Genomic DNA, 14,879 nt, shown 5'->3' with positions numbered 1-14,879 from the left:
CCTGGTGGTTGGGGAAGAGAATGTGTAGTACACAGTAAAACTCAATTTGGTTCTCCAACTCTACAGGTCAAGCGGTGCCAGGCACCCCTGGCCCTAGCCCACCCCTGGCCCAACCCTGGCTCTAGCCCAACCCTGGCTCTAGCCCACCCCTGGCCCAAGCCCACCCCTGGCCCAACCCTGGCTCTAGCCCAACCCTGGCTCTAGCCCACCCCTGGCCCTAGCCCACCCCTGGCCCTAGCCCAACCCTGGCCCTAGCCCAACCCTGGCTCTAGCCCAACCCTGGCCCTAGCCCACCCCTGGCCCTAGCCCACCCCTGGCCCTAGCCCACCCCTGGCCCTAGCCCAACCCTGGCTCCTCAATGTATGTGCCTTGGAAGATACAAAGAAAAAATGGCGAAAACCTTCAGCAGCAAACAGAACAGAGAAAACAGGAACGAGGCTGTAATTTCACTTAGAAAAGAAATGAACCCCAAGACCAAACAAATTCCTCTAAAAGTTGGCTACATTTGGATCCATCTTATAAAGTGTTTCTTTATTTACGTTTTCTATATGTGGTAAGCAATAAAAAACAATATAAAGAGGTGTCATTAGTAAAGGCCTTCGGGCTTTAGGCATCTTGTCAGGATCAAGGAGATAAGATACTGGGCCTGAAAGCAAAGAAACAGTGCAGGAGTCTCAGAGAATTCCTCTCATAAAAGACTGGAGAAACATTTCAGCTGAAAATGCTCTCTCAGGGGATAGTCCATCAAAAACTGTCCAGCATCTCAACCCTGAGTGACTAGAGAACGACACCCAGATACCTTCCCAGAATATATCCCTGGCCTCCCCATGTAGGTTGAAGGGCAAATGTTATCATGATGTCTATCAGACTTTGGACATTGCTTTTGCTTATGTTCCTATAATCCAACTCAACATAATGCAAAAATGAGTTTCTCACCTCAGAACCATGTTTGGCTAGGACTCAAGTTCAGCACATAATCATAAAGGCAAAGCCCTTTGTAAAACCCAGTCAACCCATGGGGGGGATTTCTTTTTGGTGCTCTAATTCTAAAACAGATGAGGTGTAACGTCGTCAGCAACACATGTTCAGATAGACTATCCTGCCTGTAGACCATCCATCTGCTGTCCTCCCTGGCAAGAGAGCAGAGACTCAGAGGCTGTCCGTCTCACCGCTGACACAACACCAGATGCTTAGTGGCTGGCTGCCCAACACACGGACACAGGTGCAGTAACCCAACACTACTCAGCATCCTTAGTGTACCCTGAAATGGAGCACCTGGACACCCCAGCAGTGACTAGCTCAACTGCAAAACACCTGAAGAACGACTAATAGGTTACTGATTGTTACACAACCACTTGCAGCTTATTTAGGCCCATCCGTCACAGTGGGGTTATTTAGGCCCATCCGTCACAGTGGGGTTATTTAGGCCCATCCGTCACAGTGGGGTTATTTAGGCCCATCCGTCACAGTGGGGTTATTTAGGCCCATCCGTCACAGTGGGGTTATTTAGGCCCATCCGTCACAGTGGGGTTATTTAGGCCCATCCGTCACAGTGGGGGGGTTATTTAGGCCCATCCGTCACAGTGGGGTTATTTAGGCCCATCCGTCACAGTGGGGTTATTTAGGCCCATCCGTCACAGTGGGGTTATTTAGGCCCATCCGTCACAGTGGGGTTATTTAGGCCCATCCGTCACAGTGGGGTTATTTAGGGGTTCACAGTGGGGTTATTTAGGCCCATCCGTCACAGTGGGGTTATTTAGGCCCATCCGTCACAGTGGGGTTATTTAGGCCCATCCGTCACAGTGGGGTTATTTAGGCCCATCCGTCACAGTGGGGTTATTTAGGCCCATCCGTCACAGTGGGGTTATTTAGGCCCATCAGTCACAGTGGGGTTATTTAGGCCCATCAGTCACAGTTGGATTATCTATCCTCTTTGAATTTAAATTAGAATTTAAGTATTGCATTTGAATTTAAAATCCATTTCTGAGTGGACTACTAGACTTTCAAACTCTGTCTCTCTTCAGTAATTAGGAGTAAACCACTAAGAGTCTGGGCAACATGTGCCCTATGCCTCTTCAAAGACGATGGTCATATGGGCTTGTCTTGTGAGTGGAGGACTGCTAAAACAGACAGCCTTAAGGGCCCAGATAAAGCATCATGAGGTCCCGTGCTACAGAACATAGAGGCCTTTATCCAATAGCATGGACAGTCACATTCAACAGTCACAGCAGAATGACGTGGCGTGTTATGAGTGGTCACGTGGCACAAACACAGCAGCAAGTCCCTTCCAAAATGTACTACTACTGGCTGATAAACGCTAATGGATAAACAAAAGCTGATGTGCAACAAACTGCGCACAGCGTGCCTCACTTAGAGACAAGGGAGACCAACAAACTGTGTACAGCGTGCCTCACTTAGAGACAAGGGAGACCAACAAACTGTGTACAGCGTGCCTCACTTAGAGACAAGGGAGACCAACAAACTGTGTACAGCGTGCCTCACTTAGAGACAAGGGAGACCAACAAACTGTGTACAGCGTGCCTCACTTAGAGACAAGGGAGACCAACAAACTGTGTACAGCGTGCCTCACTTAGAGACAAGGAGACCAACAAACTGTGTACAGCGTGCCTCACTTAGAGACAAGGGAGACCAACAAACTGTGTACAGCGTGCCTCACTTAGAGACAAGGGAGACCAACAAACTGTGTACAGCGTGCCTCACTTAGAGACAAGGGAGACCAACAAACTGTGTACAGCGTGCCTCACTTAGAGACAAGGGAGACCAACAAATTGAGTGCTGGGCAGGTCAATACAGGGCGGTGACACACTGGACCAGTATAAATCTGCCTCAACGGGAGAGAACAGTCAAACACTCAACCTACAGCAGCTTATGTTGACACTGATGGGTGTGGAGCTTCTGTATGCATTAAGGACCATATGACCTCCACCTCACCAGCCACCTTAGACCCATTACAAATCACATACCACCTCCACCTCACCAGCCACATTAGACCCATTACAATTCACATATCACCTCCACCTCACCAGCCACCTTAGACCCATTACAATTCACATATCACCTCCACCTCACCAGCCACCTTAGACCCATTACAATTCACATACCACCTCACCAGCCACCTTAGACCCACTACAATTCACATACCACCTCCACCTCACCAGCCACCTTAGACCCATTACAATTCACATACCACCTCCACCTCACCAGCCACCTTAGACCCATTACAATTCACATACCACCTCCACCTCACCAGCCACCTTAGACCCATTACAATTCACATACCACCTCCACCTCACCAGCCACATTAGACCCACTACAATTCACATACCACCTCCACCTCACCAGCCACCTTAGACCCACTACAATTAACATATCACCTCACCAGCCACCTTAGACCCACTACAATTCACATTTTGCCTCAACATATCCATGGACGACACAATCGCTGTTGCACTGCACACTGCCCTATCCCACCTGGACAAGAGAAATACCTATGTGAGGATTCTGTTCATCGACTACAGCTCAGCCTTCAACACCATAGTTCCCTCCAAGCTCATCACTAAGCTCAGAGCCCTGGGTCTGAACCTCTCCGTGTGCAACTGGGTCCTGGACTTCCTGACGGGCCGACTCCAAGTGGTGAAGGTAGGCAACAACACCTCCGCCAGCCTCCTGCTTTACTCCTGACAGCGTGGTCACGCACATCCCCAACTCAATCATCAAGTTTGCTGACGACACAACAGTGGTAGACCAGATTACCAACAACGATGAGAGCCTACAGGGAGGATGTGAGAACTCTGGCAGAGTGGTGCCAGGAAAATAAACCTCTACCTCAACAACTAAGCAGCTGATCATGAACTACAGGGGACAGTAGTGAGAACACGCCTCCATCCACATCAACGGAGAGGGTCAAAAGTTAAACATTTCTCTGAGTGCACATCTCTGACAACCTGAAATGTTCACTTCACACTTCACATTTCCTCCGACACATTGGTGCGGCTGGCTTCCGTGTTGGATGCGCGCTGTGTTAAGAAGCAGTGCGGCTTGGTTGGGTTGTGTATCGGAGGACGCATGACTTTCAACCTTCGTCTCTCCCGAGCCCGGAGACAAGATAGTAGCTACTAAACAATTGGATACCACAAAATTGGGGAGAAAAAGGGGTAAAATTAAAAATAAAATAAAAAAGGCCTGAAACACTGAAAATACAAATATATATTTTTAATTTAAAAATTCATTTGACCTCACCAAATTGAGCTTTTTAGCCATTTCGGTAATGAGAAAGCCAAGTGGGGTAAAGGGGGTGTTTGAGAATAAAAACATCATTCTGGAGGAATATAAGCAAATGAATTAACTTCACTTCTAATACTCCTCTAGATGATGCATCATGGGTGAATAAACATTTATTTAAAAACTGATTGGAATTTTTACAGGAACTTCAAAAAGTGTTCCGTAATGAGACATGTCCACTGTGTTTGTACGTAATAATTGTTATAGTTTAATGTCAACTTGAATTAGTATACCATTTTTATGATTTACAGCAAAACATTGTTTATTTATATAAATAAGATTTTTCTCAAATAAAATTGTAAAAAATTGACCAAAAATGTTATCCGTACGCACTTCAGTAATGATCATTTGGCGTGAAAATGTACAAAATTCAGGCGAAAAAGTACAAATGTATTTAAAAAGACACATTGTGAAAAACTAGGCATCTTAATCCTGAGAATGATAGTTGATTTTTGCAGATGCATCATGGTTTTGTAACTCAATTGCCTACAGACATGTTTAAAACCGGTTTCATGAGAATCCCCATTCTATCTCCAGGCCATTAGACTGTTAAACAGTCACGACGAGCCAGCCTCCGCCCAGTTCCCGACCCTGAACCTTAGCTGGCTAGAACAGTGACGACCACTTGTTACTCTAGCTTGCACATTAGAGACTGCTGCCCTATGTACATAGAGTCATTGAATACTGGTCATTTTAATAAATGTTTACTTACTTTATATGTATATACTGTATTCTAGTAATGGATCATCCTATAACTACTACTATACACACCTTTTATTCATATACTGTCCACACACACACACACACACACACTCTCTTCGGAAAGTATTCAAACCCCTTCCCTTTTCCCACATTGTTACGTTACAGCCTTATTCTAAAATGTATTACATTTCATGTTCCCACTCAATCTACACACAACACCCCATAATGACAAAGCAAATTGTTTTTTTTTGTGCCAGTTTACTAAAAATAAAAAACAGAAATACCTTATTTACATAGGTATTCAGACCCTTTGCTATGAGACTTGAATTTGAGCTCAGGTGCATCCTGTTTCCATTGATCATCCTTGAGATGTTTTTACAACTTGATTGGAGTCCATCTGTGATACATTTAATTGATTGGACATGATTTGGGAAGGCAGACAACTGTCTATATAAGGACCCAGAGATGACAGTGCATGTCAAAGCAAAACCCAAGCCATGAGGTCAAAGGAATTGTCCATAGAGCTCAGAGACAGGATTGCGACTGTCTCGGAGATCTGGGGAAGGGTACCAAAACAAATGGGTACCTTCAATGCTGCATACAAGAACAGTGGCCTCCATCATTCTTAAATGGAAGAAGTTTGGAACCACCAAGACTCTTCTTAGAGCTGGCAACCCGGGGAGAAGGGCTTTGGTCAGGGAGGTCACAAGAACCCGATGGTCACTCTGACCAAGCTTGTAGCGTCATACCCAACGAGACTTGAGGCTGTAATCGCTGCCAAAGGCGCTTCAACGAAGTACTGATTAAAGGGTCTGAATACTTAAGTAAATGTGATATTTCAGTCATTTATTTATTGCAAAAAAATTCAAAAAAAAACTGTTCTTGCCTTGTCATTATGGAGCATTGTGTGTAGATGTGAAGGGGAAAAAAACAATTGTATCCATTTTAGAATAAGGCTGTAACATAAGAAAATGTGGAAAAAGTCAAGGGGTCTGAAAACACTATAACTATCTATCCATCCATAATATGTATAGGCCTATATATTATATTCCGGGCTCTGACATTTCTCATTCTGATATTCTTAATTTTTCTGGATTGTGTGTGTATGGTTTATTTTTATTGCTAGGTATTACTGCACTGTTGGAGCTAGAAACAAGCATTGGACTGTGATAACATCTGCAAATCTGCGTACGCGACCAATAAATGTGAAGACACAGGCTGCCCTGTGTCCACACCATGTGTCTACTTCCTTAAGCCACTGTTTGACTTCATACCAGAATGAGCTCAGGGTAAAAAAACAACAGCCTTCATGCATTAATGCCCAAGGGGGGGGAATAGAGGGGCGGGGTTGAACAAGCACACTCAACCCAAGATCACGAGTACCACAACTTAATCAAGTATGCTGCTTCAAATCAGGAGACCACGAGATGGTGAGCAAGGCATCATCCCCTTCTCACTCTCCCGATAGTTGTGCATCCACTCCTGCACTGCTTTCAGATTAATAAAATAAAGAAACAAATCTGATTTTGACTTATTGGGGGGCACGCAGTAGGTGGTAGAGTAAGTATGTGTCAGCAGGGCTTATAGCAACAGCTAATGTTGCCAAACACGCTAATCACCTTAAATGATTCATCTGGGTATTCATTAGCTCTTGTTGTTGCATGAAATAGCACATTGTGAGAACACTTCACTCAGAGACAAGAAGACTGTTCGGGCACCCTGCCCAAATTCTCAAGCTATCACTCTCCCCAGAAAAGGTTGGCTGGCTCAAACCATGCCAAGAGCATTCAGCCTCCACCCAATGCCTCTTACACTACCAACAGGCCTGGGTTTAGTGCCTTCATTAGTTTCTCTCTTAGCACAAATAAAGTGCTGGCAAGGAAGTCACAGAGCAGAGCCCCTTCAACCGAGATGTTTGTGTTTTTACAAGGGGAGTGGTGGTGAGTTTAAACGTCAGACTGAGGCAAGTTTAAACGTCAGACTGAGGCAAGTTTAAACGTCAGACTGAGGCAAGTTTAAACGTCAGACTGAGGCAAGTTTAAACGTCAGACTGAGGCAAGAACAGATAAAGATGTCAGACTGGCAGGATCAATGTAAAGTAGGCAGAAGAATGCTAGGCCATGAAACAAGAAGGATCAATGTAAAGTAGGCAGAAGAATGCCAGGCCATGAAACAAGAATGATCAATGTAAAGTAGGCAGAAGAATGCTAGGCCATGAAACAAGAAGGATCAATGTAAAGTAGGCAGAAGAATGCTAGGCCATGAAACAAGAAGGATCAATGTAAAGTAGGCAGAAGAATGCCAGGCCATGAAACAAGAAGGATCAATGTAAAGTAGGCAGAAGAATGCCAGGCCATGAAACAAGAAGGATCAATGTAAAGTAGGCAGAAGAATGCTAGGCCATGAAACAAGAAGGATCAATGTAAAGTAGGCAGAAGAATGCCAGGCCATGAAACAAGAAGGATCAATGTAAAGTAGGCAGAAGAATGCTAGGCCATGAAACAAGAAGGATCAATGTAAAGTAGGCAGAAGAATGCTAGGCCATGAAACAAGAAGGATCAATGTAAAGTAGGCAGAAGAATGCCAGGCCATGAAACAAGAAGGATCAATGTAAAGTAGGCAGAAGAATGCCAGGCCATGAAACAAGAAGGATCAATGTAAAGTAGGCAGAAGAATGCCAGGCCATGAAACAAGAAGGATCAATGTAAAGTAGGCAGAAGAATGACAGGCCATGAAACAAGAAGGATCAATGTAAAGTAGGCAGAAGAATGCTAGGCCATGAAACAAGAAGGATCAATGTAAAGTAGGCAGAAGAATGCCAGGCCATGAAACAAGAAGGATCAATGTAAAGTAGGCAGAAGAATGCCAGGCCAGGAAACAAGAAGGATCAATGTAAAGTAGGCAGAAGAATGCTAGGCCATGAAACAAGAATGGTCATTGAAGTGGTCATTTTTCAGAATGTGTGTCACAGGATCAAGAAACGTCTATCAGGATGTTTTTGGGGAAAGAGGGTTGGTTGTTTTGAAGGTGGCAGAGCCGGGTACAGGAGAGGGTTGGTTGTTTTGAAGGTGGCAGCCAGGTACAGGAGGGTTGGTTGTTTTGAAGGTGGCATAGAGCCAGGTACAGGAGTGGGTTGGTTGTTTTGAAGGTGGCATAGAGCAGGGTACAGGAGAGGGTTGGTTGTTTTGAAGGTGGCATAGAGCAGGGTACAGGAGAGGGTTGGTTGTTTTGAAGGTGGCATAGAGCCGGGTACAGGAGAGGGTTGGTTGTTTTGAAGGTGGCATAGAGCCGGGTACAGGAGTGGGTTGGTTGTTTTGAAGGTGGCATAGAGCAGGGTACAGGAGAGGGTTGGAGGAGGGGGAACAAACTGAGTGAGGAAATAACTGCAATTTACCATGTATGCTAATCCCACACACATCTATTTCAACCTCGGATTTTCCCAGTGACAGTGAATATAAATTGGTCCCTGATCTGCTCTGTTCTGTTCTTAAATGGCAGACGTGACGATACCCTGTTGACTACTTCTGCATGAGATAATTCCGTGCTTGGAAACAGCAAAAGGCTGGTGACGTTAATGAGGGGGTTGCTGTGGGTGAAACAAGATAGCTGACTGTCTGAAACCAACTGGCTGTATTAGAAAAACACCTTGAAGATGCATTGTTAGCCTAATCTCACACAGAGAGACAGACCTGTTTAAATAACACCTGATGTGATTGAACTAGCTAGCTACTACGGTATTCAAATGACATGTAAACGTTACAGGTATTGCCAAATGGTGAACTTGTCAATATTCTTACAAGTATTGGAGCTATAGGCTAATTTTACATTGATGAACATGTCAACACTTACTTGCTAGCCAACAGTTAACTAGTACCGTTGGATCGGCTTCCTGTCGACAAACTTCTAAATAGCTACCGCAGCTAACAAAAAAAAGCACTAACTATAACAGACAAATCAAATTCACAGCGTACACCAGAAATACAACCTACTATAGCTTCCTAGCTGGCTTGCCTTCATGTTTTTATATCGCTAACGGTAGATACAACTAATAATTGTAATGATAAAAATGTGCCAAATCTTTTTCTACATGTTTATCCTTCCAAATAACATCAAAGACAATATAACTGACTGCTTACCTTCTTATAGAGTACCAATACGTAGAATCCAGGGCTTCTCTGAACATGTTGTGGACTTAGCTATATACCCATACCATGCAGAGTTTGCCTGCACTGCTGCCATCTTGTCCTGGACAACAGGAGGGGAGACCTCGCTCTCGACAACACCCCCATCTCCCACATTTTAAACTTCAAATAACTTGAGCATATAAAGGTTCAATGACACCAATTTAGCCCAGGATGTAACTATGCAGTTCAAGTTATTCTCTTGCCTCTTTGGGCGAGAAAGCCCATCTCTGAAAGGGCGTACGTTAGCCCTATTTCCCGAAAGATCTTCCCGTTCTGTCTGTCTCCAACACGTCCCTCTGCTCTGTCTAGCCCAGGCTGTGTGAAAATGTTTCTGAGTTGATGGCATTGAGCAAGACTAGACGAATCGATAGTCGAGCTGCGCGCGCCCAATGAAAAGCGCGTTCACAATGTGGCAGCTGTCAACATGGGCAACAGGGCCACTCATGCGTAGGATTTAGAGATGCAGTGGTCAAGACAAAAATATTATCTTCCCAAAATAACATTAGATTCTTATTCTCATAAACTGTTGTATCATTCAAATGAATGGCAGACGAAATTGCAATGTAGGTGCCTGTTTAAAGTAATATGCTTCAAGACAAGTAATACAGAAACGTCATTAAATTAAAAATTGTCCATAGTGATATGCGTTCAAAGATTATACATACAGAAGAAAAATATTTCCGAAGCTTGTCTAAAGGTGTTTCATAATATTTATAATATATTTCTATTCCAATGGGACTATTAGTCACTTGTTCTCCAAATCCATTCTCATGTTTGTTCAGTACAGTTGTGAATGTTTGGCTGATTTCTTTCTAGGTTTACAACTGTGACATGTTATAGAGATGTTCATACTTTTTTGTATTTCTAAATTCCAGCAAAATGTTGACACTTATTTTATAAAATAAAACTTCACCAGTAAAGCAATAACTCAAGAGGAAATTGTTGTGTAAAATAATGTGTGTTGTCTTCTTCGGGTCATACTGTACAATAATCCACAAATGTGTTGATGGTCACCAACTGTATCTTCCTCCAAGGTATTCATTGAAGGAGGGATCATTGATATGCAAGTTACCAAGGAAACTGCCTTCTTTCTCAAAAGGTCCTTCTATAGAACATGTTGTGGATGGTTCCTGATTTGGAATTCAGTGTACATAATGGAAACTGCTAAAATGAGTTACATTGACAACTATCAATGGCTGCCATTACCACAGTGATCAACTTCGCAGCACGTGAGACACTGCAGGGAAAGAACGGTTTCAGGAGTTGGAAATACTCTGAAATGGTATTCTCTCCTAAAGAAACACGTGGGCTTGCAATTGGGCTTGTTTTGGACATGGTCTCAGGGAACAAAACAAAATAAAGCCCACTCTTTCTGCAGATGTCATTGACATCAACGCAACGTATCTCCTCATACACCACTGCAGATACACCAATGAAAGGCAAAAACATAAATGTACAAACATCTGACATGCTGCCTTACAATAACACAACAGTATAGGAACATGGACAATATGATTGCCATAGCAACTGTTCATGTTTGTCTCAGACATCTTGCTCTGTCCAGCTGTCAGGAACTGCATGAAGCATAAAAAGCCATTCACAAATCAACTGTCGAAGATTCTGCAGATTCCCTACACCAAACTAAAGTGAGGCAACATGAAATAACAATTCCCTTTAACCAATGTCTATTTTCATCATGCATTCCAGCTGACATAACAGTTGCACTGATTGATATTGGACAAAGGAAGTGTTTTATGGACTTAGTGTTGAATGGGTTAACAGACTTTAAAAAGTTTGCCTTCTCCTGGTGGCAAAGATTAGTCTCCTGTCAGCTGGTCAAATGGCTTCATAGTTGTCCAGCCTGTTTTCACATATATTTGGAAAATGACAGAACCATCTGCTTGCCTCATCTGGTCTGGCACTTGAAATAAAATCTTGGAGTATAGCCTGGCTAAGACTGATTTGGTTGAGTTTTTGACCGATCATCCATGTGCTGGGCACTGCCAGCTAAAGGGGGTTGTCCTGTAGGGGAAATGTATCATCAATAACACCTATTCTCATTCATTTCTAAACAGCAATGACCAGGCTATAGGGGGCCTTCAAGTCTTGTCCTCACTCAAAGGCCACAATGTATGCTGGTTAACTCTACTAAACACTTTATAGGCCTAGATCAACATAACTAACTAATTCATGATGTGCAAGATTACCATGTCACCTGGCACTTCATCCCATATCAAATGACGATAGGAGAACAGTAGGATCCAGCATTGTGTCCCTCTTGGATTGGAGCTGAAAGCCCCTGAATCATAGTGTGGCGATCCACTGTCTTGAGGTAAGGAGATTGAACTTAATAAGACTGAATATACAACCCATCTGTCTGATTAGACTTACAGCTCATCCTTAATAACTTTGTCTCTGCTGTTTGCGTTAATGATTAGCATGTCATAGACAAGAAAAGATCTATAAAAATAGAAGATTCAGTGGTGTACCCAAGACTAAGTAAATACATTCACCACGGAGCCTAAATTTAGACAAAGCACAATCCTAGTGTAACGGATGTGAAACGCTAGCTTAGTTAGCGGTGGTGCGCACTAAATAGTGTTTCATTCGGTGACGTCACTTGCTCTGAGACCTTGAAGTAGTAGTTCCCCTTGCTCTGCAAGAGCCTCGGCTTTTGTGGAGCGATGAGTAACGATGCTTCGTGGGTGACTGTTGTTGATGTGTGCAGAGGGTCCCTGGTTTGCACCCGGGTATGGGCGAGGGGACGGTCTAAAGTTATACTGTTACACTAGCCCTAAAAGTGTATTCTACAGTTTCTTCAGAAATTCAGAACATTCATGTCAACCACGCAGTCATAATGCAGAGTTCCACAAAGACCACCCAAAGCAGTTATTAGAAATGTTCTGAAGACAAAGTGGAATCTTGCAGATATTTTTTTCTTCTTCCTGAGAGCTACAAGCAAATACACAGCAGATCCACAAACAGCCTGGAGGCACCAGCCTGACAAAGAGAGTCCTCACTGTCTGAGGTGGCCAACTGGGGTTCAACTGCAACCTAATCCAACAAGAGGCAACTGTCAATCCCAGCCCCCATCTCTGGCAGTGACAGCTCCTGTCCCTGCCTCCAGCCCCACCGTTGGGGACAAACCAAACTCTAGGCCTGGCTTGGCTCAGCCAGTGGCCTCAGCTGGTAAAGGCAACAGGTGTGAGGAGGGTTGTAGGGTTCCCCTCGCTGCCCTGTATAAGCCCTTGCATCCAGCTGTTCAGCGGCTTTAGCTCCCCAGTCTTTGCAGGGAATTTGGACATATTTTTTCACTGTAGCACCACACTAACAAACCTAAGGGCCGAAAAATAGCACCCAATTCAATTCCTTATATAGCCTACATAAATGTATTATATAGCCTACATTCCTTTCTGAATTTGAAATTAATTCAATAAGTAATCATCTAGTTTTTCAAAGGTATCTGTAATCTGAATACAATATGTTTGCTGGTAACAAAACTGATTAGTTACAGTTTTCTGTAATAGGTTTAAATGTAACTGATTATGTAAACAGTCACTCCCCAACCTTGCCAAGATAAAATATCAAAGGCAAATAAATGTTCATTTTAAAGAAAAGGTCAATCTGCAGAGACCTTGATTGAGTGGAAGTCTGTACCATAATGGCCTGACCAGCTGTTTGGTGTAGGTCTATGTTGTGTATAGGCCTAAAAAAAAAGGATCTCCTTCACATATACTATCTTGCAGTTGACATGGCCATTATACGTGAAGTATGAGTCAGTCGTCTCACACCCTGTAGTCACCCTATGGACCTGCTCTCGTTAATCATTCCTAAATTGAGCATTGCAATGCCTGCAGTGAGTGCAAATTACAGCAGATAATGTTTTTTTATTACTATTATAGCAGAACGTGTACGGATGATGTGCTCTGTGCTCGGTTGATATGGTCTGTGTATTTAGTCATAGTGTTGATGTGCATTCTGTCCCCCTCTGCCGTCTTAAAAATATATTACATTAAAAAAACGAGTTGACGCACACCCAGAATAATAATTTGTGTGATGCTGACTAACGGCGAATAAACTATAAACTATCAAAATAAAGAAAGTCACACATTCCATGTATAATATCCCAGCAATTTAATGGGTATTTCAGGCACAGTGATGCCGAAACGTTTGTAAATACCCATTAAATTGCTGGGAGATTATACATGGAGTGTGCGACTTTCTTTGTCTTGATAGTTTATAGATTATTCGCCGTTTGTCAGCACCTCCACACAAACTATTATTCTGGGTGTGCGTCAGCTCATGTTTTTTTAAATATTGTAATGAAACAGCAGGGAGCAGGTCTCGAACCCTCGACCTTCGAGCCCTAGGTCCGGCAGAATCGATTTCCGCGCCAATAAACCCAGGGTCGTAACACTTCTCCCTCCTTTCAAAGAGCGCGTCCTCGCGCTAGTTTGCGACTCTACGTCTTACAGGAACGCGCTCACCAGCCAAGCACACGCACTGTCGTGGATGCAAGGTCCGATCACTTCTGACACCAGTGTAATGAAACAGTGGGGAGCAGGTCTCGAATCCTCGACCTTCGAGCCCGAGGTCCGGCGCGCAAAAGCATGCTCATGCGGCAGTCCGCAGAGTCGATTTCCGCGCTTATAAACCCAGGGTCGTTACAATATTATAAATATATTACCTCAACTAGCTATGCAGACCATTTTCGGACCCAGACGTCATAGCCACGGCGTTTATAAACCTAGAGGCGCATCGCGAGACTTCCAGAACGCTTGCAAAACAGACCAGGATGGAGTTTGGTATTTTACTCAGTTATAAGGAATTCTTATCACTTTACAAGGTCCCTGTAACACCTAAAGATTTTTGCAATTGTTTTAGATGCCATTCCCTCAGTTGTTGCTCTGTTATTCAGAAACGTGTCAAGACCTGGCCCTCAGAGCCTACCTTCTATTGACCCTGTTGTCTCATCAGTAGGAAAGATTTGTTTCTCTTATGGTCCATTCAACAACAGATCGATACAAACCTTGTTTCAGCAGGATGTTGTATACCTTATGTCATGCCTTATTGGAATGGATTTATTGATCATATATGTTGGAAAAAAGTTTGGATGTTGCCACACACGTACCTACTTGTTAACAAAATGAAGGAAGTTTCCTTTAAAATTATTCATAAATATTATCCTGCCAACCACTATATGAAGAAGTTTAAGGAAAACATCAACTCAAATTGCTCCTTTGTAATGACCACCCGGAAACAGTGTTACATCTTTTTTGTCATTTTATCAATGTAAGAAAACTGTGGCAAGACATCAGTAGATTTATAATTGAACACATTTATGAAGATTTTACACTATTGTGGAGAGATGTACTGCTTGGATTCTTTACATATGGTAGAAATAAGATGAAACATTTTTATGTAATTCATTTCATTATTCTTTTGGCCAAATTTCATATACACAAATGTAAATTTACAAACAAACAAAAAACATTTTCTTCCCCACAAAAATAAATTGAACTGTATTTTAAGACAATTAAATACTCTACTAACAAAAAAGAGGTTCGATTTATTAGTGTACGTATGTCCCTAAGGTCCTTGTGTAATTGTAATGTGATATTGTACCCCCTAGCTCGATTGTCCGTTGTATATAATCTATATATACTTGTGTTCCCTCATGTACTTTTTTGA

This window comes from Oncorhynchus nerka, linkage group LG27 (genome assembly GCF_034236695.1).
Source record: "Oncorhynchus nerka isolate Pitt River linkage group LG27, Oner_Uvic_2.0, whole genome shotgun sequence".
Classification (NCBI taxonomy): domain Eukaryota; kingdom Metazoa; phylum Chordata; class Actinopteri; order Salmoniformes; family Salmonidae; genus Oncorhynchus; species Oncorhynchus nerka.
Note: the sequence above shows the minus strand (reverse complement) of the source record.